Genomic DNA, 16,797 nt, shown 5'->3' with positions numbered 1-16,797 from the left:
CTCCTAGCCCATTCAATGTCCCTGTTCCACTCCAGCCCCCAGTCCACTCACTGTCCCTGCTCCACTCCAGCCTCCAGTCCACTCACTGTCCCTGCTCCACTCCAGCCCCCAGTCCACTCACTGTCCCTGCTCCACTCCAGCCTCCAGTCCACTCTCTGTCCCTGCTCCACTCCAGCCTCTAGCCCACTCACTGTCCCTGCTCCACTCCAGCCTCCAGTCCACTCACTGTCCCCGCTCCACTCCAGCCTCCAGTCCACTCACTGTCCCTGCTCCACTCCAGCCTCTAGCCCACTCACTGTCCCTGCTCCACTCCAGCCTCCAGTCCACTCACTGTCCCCGCTCCACTCCAGCCTCCAGTCCACTCACTGTCCCTGCTCCACTCCAGCCTCCAGTCCACTCACTGTCCCTGCTCCACTCCCGCCTCCTGCCCACTCATTTTCCCTGCTCCACTCCAGCCTCTCGAGCACTCACTGTCCCTGCTCCACTCCAGTCTCTAGCCCACTAATTGTCCCTTCTCCTCTCCAACCTCCAGCCCACTCACTGTCCCTGTTCCACTCCAGCCTCCAGTCCACTCACTGTCCCTGCTCCATTCCAGCATCCAGCCCACTCACTGTCCCTGCTCTACTCCAGCCTCTAGTTCACTCACTGTCCCTGCTCCACTCCAACCTCCAGCCCACTCACTGTCCCTGCTCCACTCCTGCCTCCAGTCCACTCACTGTCCCTGCTCTACTCCAGCCTCTAGCCCACTTACTGTCCCTGCTCCACGCCAGCCTCCAGCCCACTCACTGTCCCTGCTCCACTCCAGCCTCCAGCCCACTCACTGTCCCTGCTCCATTCCAGCCTCCAGCCCACTCACTGTCCCTGCTCTACTCCAGCCTCTAGTTCACTCACTGTCCCTGCTCCACTCCAACCTCCAGCCCACTCACTGTCCCTGCTCCACTCCAGCCTCCAGTCCACTCACTGTCCCTGCTCCACTCCAGCCCCCAGTCCACTCACTGTCCCTGCTCCACTCCAGCCTCCAGTCCACTCTCTGTCCCTGCTCCACTCCAGCCTCTAGCCCACTCACTGTCCCTGCTCCACTCCAGCCTCCAGTCCACTCACTGTCCCCGCTCCACTCCAGCCTTCAGTCCACTCACTGTCCCTGCTCCACTCCAGCCTCCAGTCCACTCACTGTCCCTGCTCCACTCCAACCTCCAGGCCACTCACTGTCCCTGCTCCAATCCAGCCTCTAGCGCACTCACTGTCCCTGCTCCACTCCAGCCTCCAGTCCACTCACTGTCCCTGCTCCACACCAGCCTCTAGCTCACTCACTGTCCCTGCTCCACTCCAGCCTCTAGCTCACTCACTGTCCCTGCTCCGCCCCAGCCTCCAGTCCACTCACTATCCCTGCTCCACTCCAACCTCCAGCTCACTCACTGTCCCTGCTCCACACCAGCCTCCAGCCCACTCACTGTCCCTGCTCCACTCCAACCTCCAGCCCACTCACTGTCCCTGCTCCACTCCAACCTCCAGCCCACTCACTGTCCCTGCTCCAGCCCACTCACTGTCCCTGCTCCATTCCAGCCTCTAGCGCACTCACTGTCCCTGCTCCAGTCCAGCCTCCAGTCCACTCACTGTCCCTGCTCCACTCCAGCCTCCAGCTCACTCACTGACACTGCTCCACACCAGCCTCCAGCCCACTCACTGTCCCTGCTCCACTCCAACCTCCAGCCCACTCACTGTCCCTGCTCCACTCCAGCCTCCAGCCCACTCACTGTCCCTGCTCCACTCCAACCTCCAGCCCACTCACTGTCCCTGCTCCAATCCAGCCTCTAGCACACTCACAGTCCCTGCTCCAATCCAGCCTCCAGCCCACTCACTGTCCCTGCTTCACTCCAGCCTCCAGTCCACTCACTGTCCCTGCTCCACTCCAGTCTCCAGAACACTCACTGTCGCTGCTCCACTCCAGCCTCTAGCTCACTCACTGTCCCTGCTCCACTCCAGCCTCCAGTCGACTCACTGTTACTGCTCCACTCCAGTCTCTAGCGCACTCACTCTCCCTGCTCTACTCCAGCCTCTAGCGCACTCACTGTCCCTGCTCCAGTCCAGCTGCCAGCCCACTCATTGTCCCTGCTCCACTCCAGCCTCCAGCCCACTCACTGTACCTGCTCCACTCCAACCTCCAGCCCACTCACTGTCCCTGCTCTACACCGGCCAACAGTCCACTCACTGTCCCTGCTCTACACCAGCCAACAGTCCACTCACTGTCCCTGCTCCACTCCAGCCTCTAGCCCACTCACTGTCCCTGCTCCACTCCAACCTCCAGCCCACTCACTGTCCCTGCTCTACACCAGCCTCCAGCCCACTCACTGTCCCTGCTCTACACCAGCCTCCAGCCCACTCACTGTCCCTGCTCCATTCCAACTTGAAGCCCACTCACTGTCCCTGCTCTACTCCAGCCTCCAGCCCACTCCAGCCTCCAGCCCACTCACTGTCCCTGCTCCAATCCAGCCTCCAGTCCACTAACTGTCCCTGCTCCACTCCAGCCTCCAGCCCACTCACTGTCCCTGCTCCAATCCAGCCTCCACTCCACTCACTGTCCCTGCTTCAATCCAGCCCCCAGTCTACTCACTGTCTCTGCTCCACTCCAGCCCCCAGTCTACTCACTGTCTCTGCTCCACTCCAGTCTCTAGTGCGCTCACTCTCCCTTCTCCTTTCCAGCCTCCAGCACACTCACTGTCCCTGCTCCAATCCAGCTCCTAGCCCATTCAATGTCCCTGTTCCACTCCAGCCCCCAGTCCACTCACTGTCCCTGCTCCACTCCAGCCTCCAGTCCACTCACTGTCCCTGCTCCACTCCCGCCTCCTGCCCACTCATTTTCCCTGCTCCACTCCAGCCTCTCGAGCACTCACTGTCCCTGCTCCACTCCAGTCTCTAGCCCACTAATTGTCCCTTCTCCTCTCCAACCTCCAGCCCACTCACTGTCCCTGTTCCACTCCAGCCTCCAGTCCACTCACTGTCCCTGCTCCACTCCAGCCTCCAGCCCACTCACTGTCTCCAGTCTGCTCCTGCCTTCAATCCACTTACTGCCCCTGCTCCCCTCCAGCCCACTCTACCTCAGGACAGAACACAAGAGGGTAAACAGAGGAGTAAAAAGAGAAGAAAATGCAATATAAATGAAAGGAGCAGAGGATATCTGGTTGGAGTGTCTTACTTGACCGCCATCTTGCCAGAAGGTCTAAAGCCAAAGCTATATGTTTAGCATATTCCACCAAGAAGTCACTAAAGTCTCAGAGGACCATTGCGCTGCTCACAACTTAGAGAGACCGAGAGAGAGATGACTGGTGGTAAGTTTAATCTGATGATCACTGCACCGCAAGCAAGTGGCTAGGTTGAGAAGGCATGGTAAACTCAACCAGTGTGGGAATTGGATCCATGTTGTTCATAACACTCTGCATCACAAACCAACTATTCAAGCTCTTCGACCCACGATATCTCATTAATGAAAATACGAAGGTAGCTGAACTTATACAAATGCAGATGCCTCTGTGAACCATGGTTTGCAAAGTACATCCAGTTGGGTATTGTATTCAGGCCTTCTGGGTCAGAGGTAGGGACTCTACCACTTCACCACAAGAGTCCATCCTTGCTGAACAGTGCTGCCCAGAACTGAATGCAAAACAAAAATCGGAAGAACTACTGATACCGGAAATCAGAAACAAGAACAGAAGTTGCTGGAATAGCTTAGCAGGTCTGGCAGCATCTGTGAAGAGAAATCAGAGTTAACATTCCAGTGAACCCTCCTCAGAATATCTAATCAAAATGTTCCTAACTTTGTCATGTAACTTTCAACCCTTTGCATTTCACCCATTTGTGATAAATGCTACATTCCATTGCTTCTGCCTTGCTCAGGTCATTTAACCAGGTAATTTGATTTACCGACCCTGGTGGCTCCCTGCCTTCAGTCCTGATGAAGGGCTTTTGCCTGAAACGTTGATTTTCCTGCTCCTCGGATGCTGCCTGACCTGCTGTGCTTTTCCAGCACCACTCTAATCTAGAATTTGATTTACCAGATAACTCGCCCAGTAGTGAAAGTAAAAGCTCCCCTCTGGAATGGAACATATTTTGAGATTTTGCTCGCCAAGAATTGTTTTTAAAAAAATGTCCAAATAAATGTGCATCCTGGATTAGTAATTCTCACAATTCTCTAAATAGCAAAGTGCCTGATATACCTTTGTGAATTTCAAAGTGACGGTGAGAACAAGCAGCAGCAGTGATTGAATCATCACAATAACTGCCACAACCCTGTGTGCAATTGATTTGACCAGCTCGAGAAAAAAGAAAACCAGGATAGGGTTAGGGGTCACAGAAGACACCGTGGGAAGAAAGTAAAAGAGAGAATTACTGTCACGTTAGCTAAAGACATTGAAATAGGTCAATGAGTGAGAAGGTGAAGTGACAGAAATAAAATGAGTATAGGATCCACTTATGGATAACTATGCTTTCCCCTCAAGGAGAGTATTGAAGGGAAAGATAAATGATGAGCCTTGAGTCATGTGTTTCCAACTTTACAAACTTTCTCTATCCTGTACCATACTATGGTGCTCTTTTAGAGATTGTCTGTACTGGTTGGCAAAGGAATTTTTTTTTACTGCCTAGAGCTATCTGCTTAAAGGAATTTAGTTACATCCCTTAATATTAGCTTGTAGGTTTGCATTTCTAACTTACAATTACCTGAAAAGCTCAGAATCATTTTTACTTCTACATTTTACTAAATAACAAACTTGGGACTGTGGTTAGTGCCTAAGTGTCTCTCTATCCTTTCAGGGGTTTTCTTTATCAAAACACTTATGTGTTTGGAGCTGCCTGCTTACAGCATCTGATTAAATTCCCCTGTATTTTCTCACCAGGACCCTATTCTGATTCTTTCATTATCTTATCCAGTAACTCTGTATGGAGACCGCAAGTCTGGCTGTGAACATCTGCTGTAGATAACTGCTGATCTCTTTTTGGCCATCTTATGTCAACTAAAACGCCCAGGCTGCCATTTTATGTCAACTTTAGTCACAGGCAACTGCAACAGTAGTATATATACTTTGACCCAGATTTTCAAATGGCCGCATACTTGTTTCTGCTTCATAGATTGGATTAGACATGCACTTTGGGACCCTGCGGAATCCCTAACATAGCATTCTCTGAGGGAATTGTCCATAAAATTAAGATTCCACTGGGCAATTTTTCCACACCTGGAATCCTCCAAAAGTATCCATTTAAATTGGGGAATTCAGAGGGTTACACTGAAGTTAAAGTAAATAGTTTCCCAGGAAATGGTAGACAGTTGAAAATCTAGTGTAACTGCTGGGTAACTAGTAAACTAACACTGAGTTTATTACATACACCACCACCATTGTCCCTTTCTCCAAACCCTGTACATCCACCTGACCCCCATCCTTTCACTGCCAGACCAGACACTCACTTCCATCCCAGGACCTGATACTTACTCCAGCTTTCAGGAATTCCTGATGAAGAGCTTACGCTCAAAACATTGACTCTCCTGCTCCTCGGATACTGCCCGACCGGGCTGTGCTTTTTCAGCACCACACTCTTTGACTTCCAGAACCAATAGCCTACTCCCCCATGACTTGTCCCAACAACCAATCCTCCTACTTTCTAGGGACCAGATCCTTTACCCTCTACCCCTCAGGATCTGACAAATCCCCCCCCGCCTCTTCCCAGACACAAATTCCTCCTCCTCCCTGACACACCTGTCTTTTTCTTCCTACTCCGACATTCTCTAAATATTCAATCACTTATTTGTAGTCCTTTCCAGCTGGCATCCTATTCCCTGGTTCACTGACATCCTTCCCACCTGGTACCCTTCTCACCTGATACACTGACATCCTTTCCACCTGGTCCCCTTCTCACCTGGTATACTGATGTCTTCTCACCTGGCACCCTTATTCACTTGGTGCACTGACATCCTTTCCACCTGGTACTCTGACATCCTCCCACCTGGTACCCTTCTCACCTGGTACTCTGACATCCTCCCACCTGGCACCCTATTCACCTGACTCACTGAGATCCTTCCCTTCCTGGCAGTCTATTCAACTGGCACACTGGGTGGCACAGTGGCTCAGTGGTTAGCACTGCCGCCTCACAACACCAGGGTCCCGGGTTCAATTCCAGACTCAGGTGACTGTCTGTATGGAGTTTGCATGTTCTTCCTGTGTCTGAATGGGTTTCCTCCGGGTGCTCCGGTTTCCTCCCACAGTCCAAAGATGTTCAGGTTAGGTGAATTGGCCATGCTAAATTGCCTATAGTGTTCAGGGATGTGTAGGTTAGGTGCATTAGTCAGGGGTAAATGTAGGATAATGGAGAATGGGTTTGGGTGGGATACTTTTTGGAAGGTTGGTGTGGACTTGTTGGGTCGAAGGGCCTGTTTCCACACAGTAGGGATTCTAAGAACTGGGATCCACCCCACCTGACACCCTGACATCCTTCCCAGCTGGCACCCTAACCTCACACTTCACTCATATATTTAGCCTGTCACAGGAGTTGTCAAAGTAGCTGTCTGTGCTGCTGGACATTGAAGGTTGGCAGGTAATGCTGTGAAAAAGATGTCATAGTTTGCCTGGTCCCCACTATCCTGCACTGCAAGGAGACAGTTGGATTTAAGGTACACTTTGCATTTCTGCAGGACCTGCCACAATATCCTTCAGAGTATCCTGCCAGAAACATGGAGTTCTTTCTTAACATTGAAAGGTAGGAGCAGAGTGACATACCATCTATGATGGTTACGACTCAGAAAATCCGTCCAAGCTCTATGCAACTCTAATCTATTGTCCGGAAAAGTTACTGGAATTTGGGATCTAAAGTTACTGGGATATTGCAATCATCCCAGCGCTAATCCAGAGAAAAAGAAATGTACTCCAACTGATGCCAAGTTTAAGGTATTTGAGTTCCTAGAAGAATTGAAGAACCTGAATGCATCGGAACTGGAGGAGTGGCAGCTCAAAGACATCATAAGAGAGTAGATTAACTGACCCCCCAAGAATATGTTAGAGTTTGCTGTATACTCTCGAACCCAGGGACACATGCTCACATTTAGAAGAGGGAGCATGCTCATAAAACAGTGTACAACATATGCAAAGGGCAATAAACCTGTGGAATTTCTAGCTCAGTGTCACTACTAACATAATGAAATTTAAGGTAAAATTAGACAGTTTTTGGAAAATGGACTGCAGAATTTTTCTGATGATCCACTTTCTTATTTTCACCCATAAATCAAAGTACTGCTGAAACCTGGAATAAAAACACAAACTGCTGGAAGTACTTAGCAGGTCGGGCACCATCTGTGGACAGCGAAAAACAGTTAATTCTTCAGGCTGATGACTTGTCATCAGAGCTATTCACTGATTCTCACATGTGTCCCCTGTGCTGACCGTGTTTCTCTGCAGAACAAAGTCATTCAGTGTGCCCCAGGATTTCCCTGCTAATTATGAAACGTTCCTCTCTGTAACAGATAAACTGGAGAATCTGTCCAGACCAGTTCATAAACATGTTGAGGATAAAAGTGCAAGCTGAAATATTGAGAGCTGAAGGGAATAAATGCCTCTACTAAGGCAGAAATTTGTTTTGTCTCTGAGACTTGAGACATTGATCCACAGGAACAAAATTTAACTGCAAAGATAACTTGGGGGTGTCTAAAACATTAACCTCAATGGGACAAAATTTCAGGTGGAGTACAACTGTTTGCTTTCCTGAATTTTGTGCTACCCAACCAAGACAAATAGTTATCCTCATTTTCTGAGCTTGTTGGTCACAATTACAGCAAGCCTGTCCTGCTGAGCAAAGACTCCTTGGCCTTCAACAGAAGCTGCAATTTAATTTTGAGACAGATTGTGCAGTGATTTGTGGCTTTTATTATGGCTTACTTGTCCCTTATCTTTCTGGTATCTTTTCTATTCTAACAGATGATGTTGTGCTCATAGTTAGCCCACCATGTTCAATCAGGTAAGCTTTGCTTGCCTCACCTAAGGGAGGAATAAGTATAAAGGAGTTGGATTTTTCATCTCCTGACCAATTCCCCAGGACTGTCAAGATAACAGATTAAATATTGACATGTACTTGCCTCCCAGATTGCAGTCCAGCTCTAAGCTCTGTGCAGGATGTCTGCAGTACGCATGACGTTGTCAGCTAGCTGTCTGATAATTTACTGGGATTGATTCATCCTGTTGCAGCTAACACTTGCCAGACACTGTGACACAAGTGATAGCTCACAGGATTGCCTGTCAGCTCAAACTGTCTGTGATTTTACAGCCAGGGAGATTTTGTAATTTCTTCCAACCAATTTTCTGTTTCTAGACTACAATTTCAAATTTAAAAAAGGCATCTATTTTCAAAATCATTACCGAGCCTCCATGTTAATTGTAATCATAATGAGGTACATCCTTTTTGTGAAGAACAATATTTGCATGGTGGAACCAAAAGGCAGTCTGAGGATTCCATTTTCTTTATTACTAGTCAAGAATGCTGCCATCAAATCAATGGCTACCACAAGACCTTCATTTGAGCTGTCACTAATCTTTTTGCCACCAATGTGATGTACTGGGAGATTTACATATATTTTACTATCATTTATTTTAGAGGTAGGAATCTGAACTAGTGGCATGTCAATTTTGGTCTGTGTGTACAAGGAGGTTGCATGATTTTCTTGATGGTATGTCTGGAGCCATGAGTTTGTTTTGAAACCAGCATCAGAGAAATATTTCCTAGAATGCTAATAGAAATTTGATTGTGTTGGAAAAAAAATTCATGATGGGAGAGATGAAATATTGAACAGTGTGACTGCTTTCAGTTAGAAAGATCAGGGGGTGACTTCTTTTTGATTAGTGGGAGCAGCCAAAGCTTGGAAGCTTTTTTCAGTTTACAGATATCCGTGCTGAAATTGGAAGTATAAAGCTGTTCTCCTGAAATAAAGCATGGTTCAGAAGGTTAAAAATGGGTTATTTCATGGGAAGGGTTTATTTTGAAAGTTTCAGACCAGAAAGTTTGGTGAGAAGCCCAAAGAGGTTACTCAAAGTTGAAATAGTCTCAGCTCAGTTGTTTCAATACTCAAGGAAGAGGCTTACAGACAGTTAAGACCAGGAATTAAGACCAATAGCAAAATCAAATTTATAAATATGATAAAGAGGGAATTCTGTCTCAAGTGTTTGATTACTGTAAAGGTTTGCTGTTGGGCTAGATGGAATATTGTATTTTTACTGTATATTTTGAAATGTTTCAAATTGTGTCATATGATTTTGATCAGATGGGCTGAGGAGTGGAAGATGGAGTTTAATTTATAGAAGTGTGAGATGCTGCATTTGGTAAAGCAAAACAGGGCAGGACTTATACACTTAATGGTAAGGTCCTGGAGAGTGCTTCTGAACAAAGAGACCTTGAAGTGCAGGTTCATAATTCCTTGAAAGTAGAGTTGCAGGTACACATGATAGTAAAAAGGGCAATTGGTATGCTTGCCTTTATTGGTCAGTGGATTGAGTATAGAAGTTGGGAGGTCATGTTGCAGCTGTACAGGACATTGGTTAGGCCACTTTTGGAATATTGCTTTCAGTTCTGGTCTCCCAGTTATCGGAAGGATGTTGTGAAACTTGAAAGGATTCAGAAAAGATTTACAAGGATATTGCCAGGGTTGGAGATTTGAGCTACATGGAGAGGCTAAATAGGCTGTGGTTATTTTCCTTGGAACATTGAAGACTGAGGGGTGACCTTATAGAAGTTTATAAAATCATGAGGGGCATGGATAGGTAAATAGCCAATGTCTTTTCCTCAAGGTAGGGGAGTCCAAAACCAAATGGCATAGGTTTAAGGTGAGAGGGGAAAGATTTAAAAGGGATATAAGGGGCAAATTTTTCACACAGAGGGTGGTGAGTGTATGGAATGTGATACCAGGGGAAGTGGTGGAGGCTGGTACAATTAAATTATTTAACAAGCATCTGGATGGGTATATGAATAAGAAGGTTTAGAGAAAAAATGGGCCAAATGCTGGCAAATGGGACTAGATTAATTTTGGATATCTGGTCGGCATGGATGAATTGGACCAAAGGGTATGTTTCCATGCTGTACATCTCTGTGGCTTTATAATTCTATGTAAATAGCTTGGCATGTTCTATTTTATCTTCTTTTCTTTTGCATATTAAACTTTTGAATTATTGCTAAAATTAGATAGGCACCATTTTGTGGTTATGTTTCAGTCTAAGAACATCCCATTAAATTAAATAAAAGATGCATCAAGCCAAATTTCGGTCTGTGATCTGACTTGCCCAGTGAGAACATTGGCTGGGATCATATGAAATCTGGACTTTTAGCTCGAGACCAATGGTTCAAATGTGGATTTACTGAGGGATAATAGAATCAGTGAAACATGGTGAAATTCACTGTCAACCCAGTCTTTACATTGACAAAACCGCCTGATGCTAAAGATGCTGCGGGTGCATTCTCAACTCTCTCTTCAGCCCATCTTATCACCTGGCTGAATGTGCAAGCTACAAATGGAATAATGGCTTCTCATTTTCCTTCCTATTCCACCTTTCCATGACCCTACCTTTGCTTACTCAAAGCCCTCCCTTCAAATTTTACATTTTCCAGGAAGTGCTGCCTTTCCGGCTAAAGCTCACACAAGAGAAAAAGAGAATAATCCCACACCAGGGAAGAGAAAGCACCGTCACTTAATCTGAAACTAGCTCAACACCAATCTCTGATGCTAATACGGAGGATCTATACATTGGGAGTTATCAGGTATGAATAGGCTGCATTCAAGACAGGGTAAAAACGATAATACTTGCACCAAATCCATGGAGGCTGAGTTCACAGAAGACTTCGATGCATAGAACTTAAGAAGAAAACAAGAAAGGAGTGGTTGCAGTGGGATAATGATAAGGATTTACGTCCACATATTGGGTACGTGGGCAGGCACGTCAGACTGTCTCCTGTCAACTTCATGAAGCACGGATTAAGTTCAGCTCTGGCATGGGCGTCTTTCCTACCATGGAGGAGATAGCCAATTCCAGGAGAGACTAACAAACCCACCCATGATACAATGTCGGGTGGCCAATGTCTCAGCGCCCACTGGAGCCCTGCAATATCTCCGACCTGCAAGAAGTGCCTAGGCAGAGGTCATGAGGTCGGAGTTTGTTACCCTTCATACTCATGAATGTAAATGTCAGTGCTCAACACGTCAGGCTGGCAAATTCAGCAATCCAGCCTCTGACAGAATATTGAGTTTAGTGTGGTGCTGCCCTTTGGCGATGGCATGGCTCTGTGCTTGTGTTCTCATGATAGCATAATTTTTCCTCCTCGACCTGCCATTGTTCAGGTTCCTTGCTGTTCTTTCTTAGCCAGTCAGCTCAGACTGCTCCGTCCATGTTGAGGTGCACTACCATCTCAGTCTCCCCCATCAAAAATCATCAGCCATGCTATAACCACAAGTATGACACTGTATGGGAGCACAATTACAAGAAAGGGCATCAGCAGTGCAGGGATGGTGGGAATGTATATAAATAAATAATTCATTTTCACTTGTGCAATCAGGCGTGTTGCTAGGTAACGATACAAATGCATTTTATGAGTAGCTTTTGTTGTTTGTTGGTGACCAAAGGGAGGTTTTGATCAGGTATCACAAATAAATAAAAAGATGGGGAAACTTGGATTGAGGCTGGTTAGGGGAGGTGTAGTTTATTAAAATCAGAATCTCAGACAGTTCTCTTGAACTGTTGCCTAAAGCAAAGTGCTGTAAAATGCATCTTCCATTCCTCCTTTCCCTTTACTTCCTGCCCATCCTCTTCCTCCTTCACCTTCTCTAGAGGTAATCCTCTTGTTTCTGGAATGCACTGGTCCTGCTGTCATGCTATGGAGACCACAGCAAGCCATCATGAACTTTGGAACACACATTCCAGGGTTCACTGGAGGACTCCCACATGAATTTGTGACATCAAAGACATTTGGTGAACAGGTCAATTGTCTGCTGAAAACAGTCTCTCTTGGCATCATGGCTTTCATTAAACAACCACTGTTCTCACTGTGACCCGGTGGAGGCAGTGATCTGCACTCACATGTGAAGGCTGTATTTGGTTGCTAAGCAACCTGCTGAAGGACAATGTATTATTTTGCAGCATAGGTGGCCTCCATGATCTTCAAGATACTTAGTTGGTTGCTGGCATACAGAGATATGCTTGCAATATGACCCACTTCTGCCTGTAAAGGCTTGGATACACAAGTTCAATGCCACAGTGACATTGCTGACAATTGGCAGGGTTGTGCTCATTCTGGACAGGTTGTAGGACATGGCACAGTTCAATGATTACCATCTTGTTGAACTTGAGTTGCTTCACCTGGAATCAGGTAACCGCCATCTTGTTGAATTTGAATTGTTTCACCTGGAATCAGGTGACCACCATATTGTTGAACTTGAGTTGCTTCACCTGGAATCAGGTGACCACCATCTTGTTGGACTTGAGTTGCTTCATCTGGATAAGGTGGAGAAAGAGAAGTAAAGTGTTCCTGAAAAACCCTTCACAGAATGTCTCCTTTTCCTCCTCATACTTCATAGAACATCCCTATCTCCAGCTTTCACTCCATTTATTGGTCAAATTGAAGATTAAAAAGTACACTAAATCTTAAAATGTCAGTCACTAAATCTCAAGAATTCAGCATTGTACTTCCAAAAGCAGCCAATGCAGCCAATCTCTTTCTACACAACAGCAGATTGATTTTTTCCCTTCAACTAATGTGAGTAAGGGGACAGGATTGGACTGGGGAAGGGGTGCAAGTGATAGGGCTAAGGAGAGCAGACATTGCCTGGGAATGACCAGGGCAGTTGTTCATTGGATATACATGGACCAAGTTTCTTAACATCAAGTCAGCCAGAACTATTATCTAACATCAGGATAGCAGCATTCTAGATATTTCTAATGCACACCCTGCACATCTGCACTGGAAAGGTCAGAAGCATAAGTGATAGCATTTTCATCCATCGAGGCTTCCGATAATTCTGGTACTAGCAGAGTTACAAGCCGGTTTGGCAACTTGAATTTTTTGGAGTTAATTGGACAAGTTCTATAACCTGACTGGCCTGACTATATGGGTTAATGTTGTTGGAATCTGCCTCCCTCGAAGTGATGGCTACCTTGCCAGACATATCGAAGCCTCTTTTCTAGAAGGTGGTTTTGTGATGTAGTGGTCGTGCCACTGGGCTAAACGCTCCAGGTTCAAGTTGCACCTCCAGACATGCTAGCAACAGAAGGTGTTTCAAAGCTCTGCCAAGCAGATTGATCAATCTGCACATCCTTTGGTGAGCGTATGGCAGACGGTTAGATAGGAAAGGGTTTCCCGGTCAGCCAGAGCCATATGGTAGAGTCCACACGCACATCATTGTACTCGGCATCCTCCTCTTCCTTTTAATGATGTGGCCTCCACATATTGAAACACTAAATCAATGCATGAAGTCAAATCAATGGAGAAATGAAACTATTTTCATTAATTTACTTTGAGCAATCAATGAACTGAAGATGATCTCACAGTAAATCTTTTCCACATGTCAGAAAACCAATAATTAATTTATTTTATTATGATGAGTTTTGATAGATTAAATGAAGAGAAATGTTTTCAACTGGCAGGAGAATAGATAAGCAGAGTATTTTTTATATGTGGAGTGTTGTGATGAGGATTGCAAGGCCCAGCAAGATGATTTTTGTAGATTCAACACCAGGGAATTGGAACATTGAAAAGGTCTATTTAAACAGTTATCTAAGTATTTCTCACTATCCTGTAAACCTGTAACAGGTTTCTCTTCAACTTTATTCCATATGGTTGCATAAAAATAATTCTTCTCATCTCTCCTTTTGTTATTCTACTAAGTATCTTAAATCTGTGTCCTTTGGTTATCAATCCTCCTGCCAATGAAAACAATTTCTTCCAGCCTTTACTTTTGAGTTCCGATACTAAGTTCCCTTAATCTTCTCATTCTAAGGAAAACAATTCCAGTTCTCTATTCTCCACATATAACTAAATCGCTCATCCCCGGTACCATTCTAATTACTCTCCTGGATCCTTTGCAAGACTTACACACCTTTCTAATGCGCTGTGCCATATTTTGGCTAATTGCTGATTCTTGAGAATTACAATGAATGTTTCCCTTCATGAACCTCATGAATTTCTTGACCAGCCTTGATGGTATCCTTCTCTTGAATTGTGCTGTTGCAGAGGCAAAAGTGTTCACTGTTTCCAGGACCCAGACACTGGAAGAATGTTCTGACCTGGAGGAACACACATCAATGCTGCAAGAATGTTAATGAACCACCTCATTGTCCTAAACTATGAAGCCTTCCTGCCCTCTGTGCTGCCTACTCATTTACCTGAGATACCTCACTGCCATTCTCCCATCTGCACCAACACTAACACTCATTCCAGCCACGTTCATCACACTCAATCCTCCCCTTTGCCTCATTCATAGAATCCCTACAGTGTGGAAACAGGCCCTTGGGCCCAACAAGTTCACACTGACCCTCTGAAGAGTAACACATCTAGACCCATTCCCCTACTCTTTTACCCTATATATATACCTAACCTATACATCCCTGATACTATGGGAAATTTAGCATGACCAACTCACCTAACCTGCACATCTTTGTGACTAGTGGAAGAAACCAGAACACCTGAGGGAAACCCATGTAGAGATAGGGAGAATGTGCAAACTCCACACAGACGGTCACTCAAGGCTGGAATTGAACCTGGGTCCCTGGCACTGTGATGCAGCAGTGCTAACCACCAAGCCACCAGGCCACCAGATTGCTCGAGAAAGCAGCCCACGATAGGGCTGGAAGAGCCAACACTGGTGACGGGATGGTCAAAAATTCATCTCCTTAGCCCATACAAGAAAAATAGAAGAGGACTAAGACCACACGTAGTGATGCTGAGAGCTCCATGTCCCACTGACCAAGTACGTTTCATTTCACTGTACTACACTGCTCCCCATTATCACTACTGTCAACATATTCAAAGATGCTCAAGTTTCTAGCTCTACCATGCAACTCACTCTCTTTTCTGTAGGCACCTTTGCCTTGAAGAGAGCAGCTCCTGCTCCACCTCTGATGAAAAAGCCACAGATCTCTCAGAGGACAGGGCTTTCTCCTGCAGCCTCCACCAGCTCAAATACTTTCACCTCAGTGGGTATTTTAACTAGCTTGGAATCAGGAGCACGTACTGGTGAACAGGTGACTGGCACACCTCCGAAGGGGAAGAAACACCTCAGATCACTGGACTGCTGAAGACCAAGCACCCATTGACTTTTAATCAGCTTTCAGCCTCTATTCCCACCCAACCATTTTATTTAACAATTAACATCTACAATTATCCTCCTTTACTGAAGGTCCATCGCATAACTATACCAAACATCATTACACACCGTGTCCCCAATTGCAGCCTGGGAAGTGCCGATATCCGAGTATCCTCCAACAGTACCCTGAGCCCTCCCATGCTATATCAGCTCCCTTTCTTATATTTAGAGAGGCCCTGCTCACAATGATTGTCCCCTGTATATTCCAATCTACTGGCCCCTATCCCCAGACTTGGGTTTCCCATAATCCACGTCACATGACTGGCCGCTGGCAAAACCTCTTGCAGTTTACCACCCAAATTCCCAGAGTGACTTGGAGGGAAGTCCCACCAGAGGATATCCAGCCCCCAAATAACTTACTGATAATCCCCTGCAGGGACCTGACCTGCAGGACAAACTATAGCTCAATCCCAGGACTGGAAGGACTCAGATCCCCAGATCCTGATCACATCAAGTACCAAAGTGATCATGGCCAACTCCCTGGACTGAGCTTAGTCGATACCCTTGACTGATGGTGATAGCATGCTCTGACTGACCATCGACCCCCTCCACTTGTCTTAGAACAACTCCTGTTAGATTTTCACGCTCAGCCCTTGAAGCACGTGCTGTGTGTTTACTGTATAACTTGTTGGCACATGCTCTTGATGTAACATAGTGCCAACAACCAACATATAAGGGCGGTAAAGACAAGCCAGGGAACTATAGACCAGTGAGACTGACCTCAGTGGTGGGCAAGTTGTAGAAGGGAATCTTGAGAGACAAGATGTACATGTATTTGGAAAAGCAAGGACTGATTAGGGATAGTCAACATGGCTTTGTGCATGGGAAATCATGTCTCACTCACTTGATTGAGTTTTTTGAAGAAGTAACAAAGAAGATTGACGAGGGCAGAGCAGTAGATGTGATCTATATGAATTTCAGTAAGGCCTTCAATAAGGTTCCCCATGGGAGACTGATTAGCAAGGTTAGATCTCAGTGAATACAGGGAGAACTAGCCATTTGGATATAGAACTGGCTCAAAGGTAGAAGACAAAGGATGATGGTGAAGGGTTGTTTTTCAGACTGGAGGCCTGTGACCAGTGGAGTGCCACAAGGATCACTGCTGGGTCCTCTACTTTTTGTCATTTATATAAATGATTTGGTTGCGAGCATAAGAGGTACAGTTAGTACGTTTGCAGATGATACCAAAATTGGAGGTGTAGTGGACAGCGAAGAGGATTACCTCAGATTACAACAGGATCTTGACCAGATGGGCCAATGGGTTGAGAAGTGGCAGATGGAGTTTAATTCAGATAAATGCGAGGTGCTGCATTTTGGGAAAGCAAATCTTAGCAGGACTTATACACTTAATGGTAAGGTCCTAGGGAGTGTTGTTGAACAAAGAGACCTTGGAGTGCAGGTTCATAGCTCCTTGAAAGTGGAGTCGC

Source organism: Chiloscyllium plagiosum, unplaced genomic scaffold (assembly GCF_037043375.1).
Source record: "Chiloscyllium plagiosum isolate Xiang-an unplaced genomic scaffold, Cpla_swu_hap1 HiC_scaffold_2, whole genome shotgun sequence".
In the NCBI taxonomy this organism is placed as follows: Eukaryota; Metazoa; Chordata; class Chondrichthyes; order Orectolobiformes; family Hemiscylliidae; genus Chiloscyllium; species Chiloscyllium plagiosum.
This window is presented reverse-complemented; position numbering follows the sequence as displayed.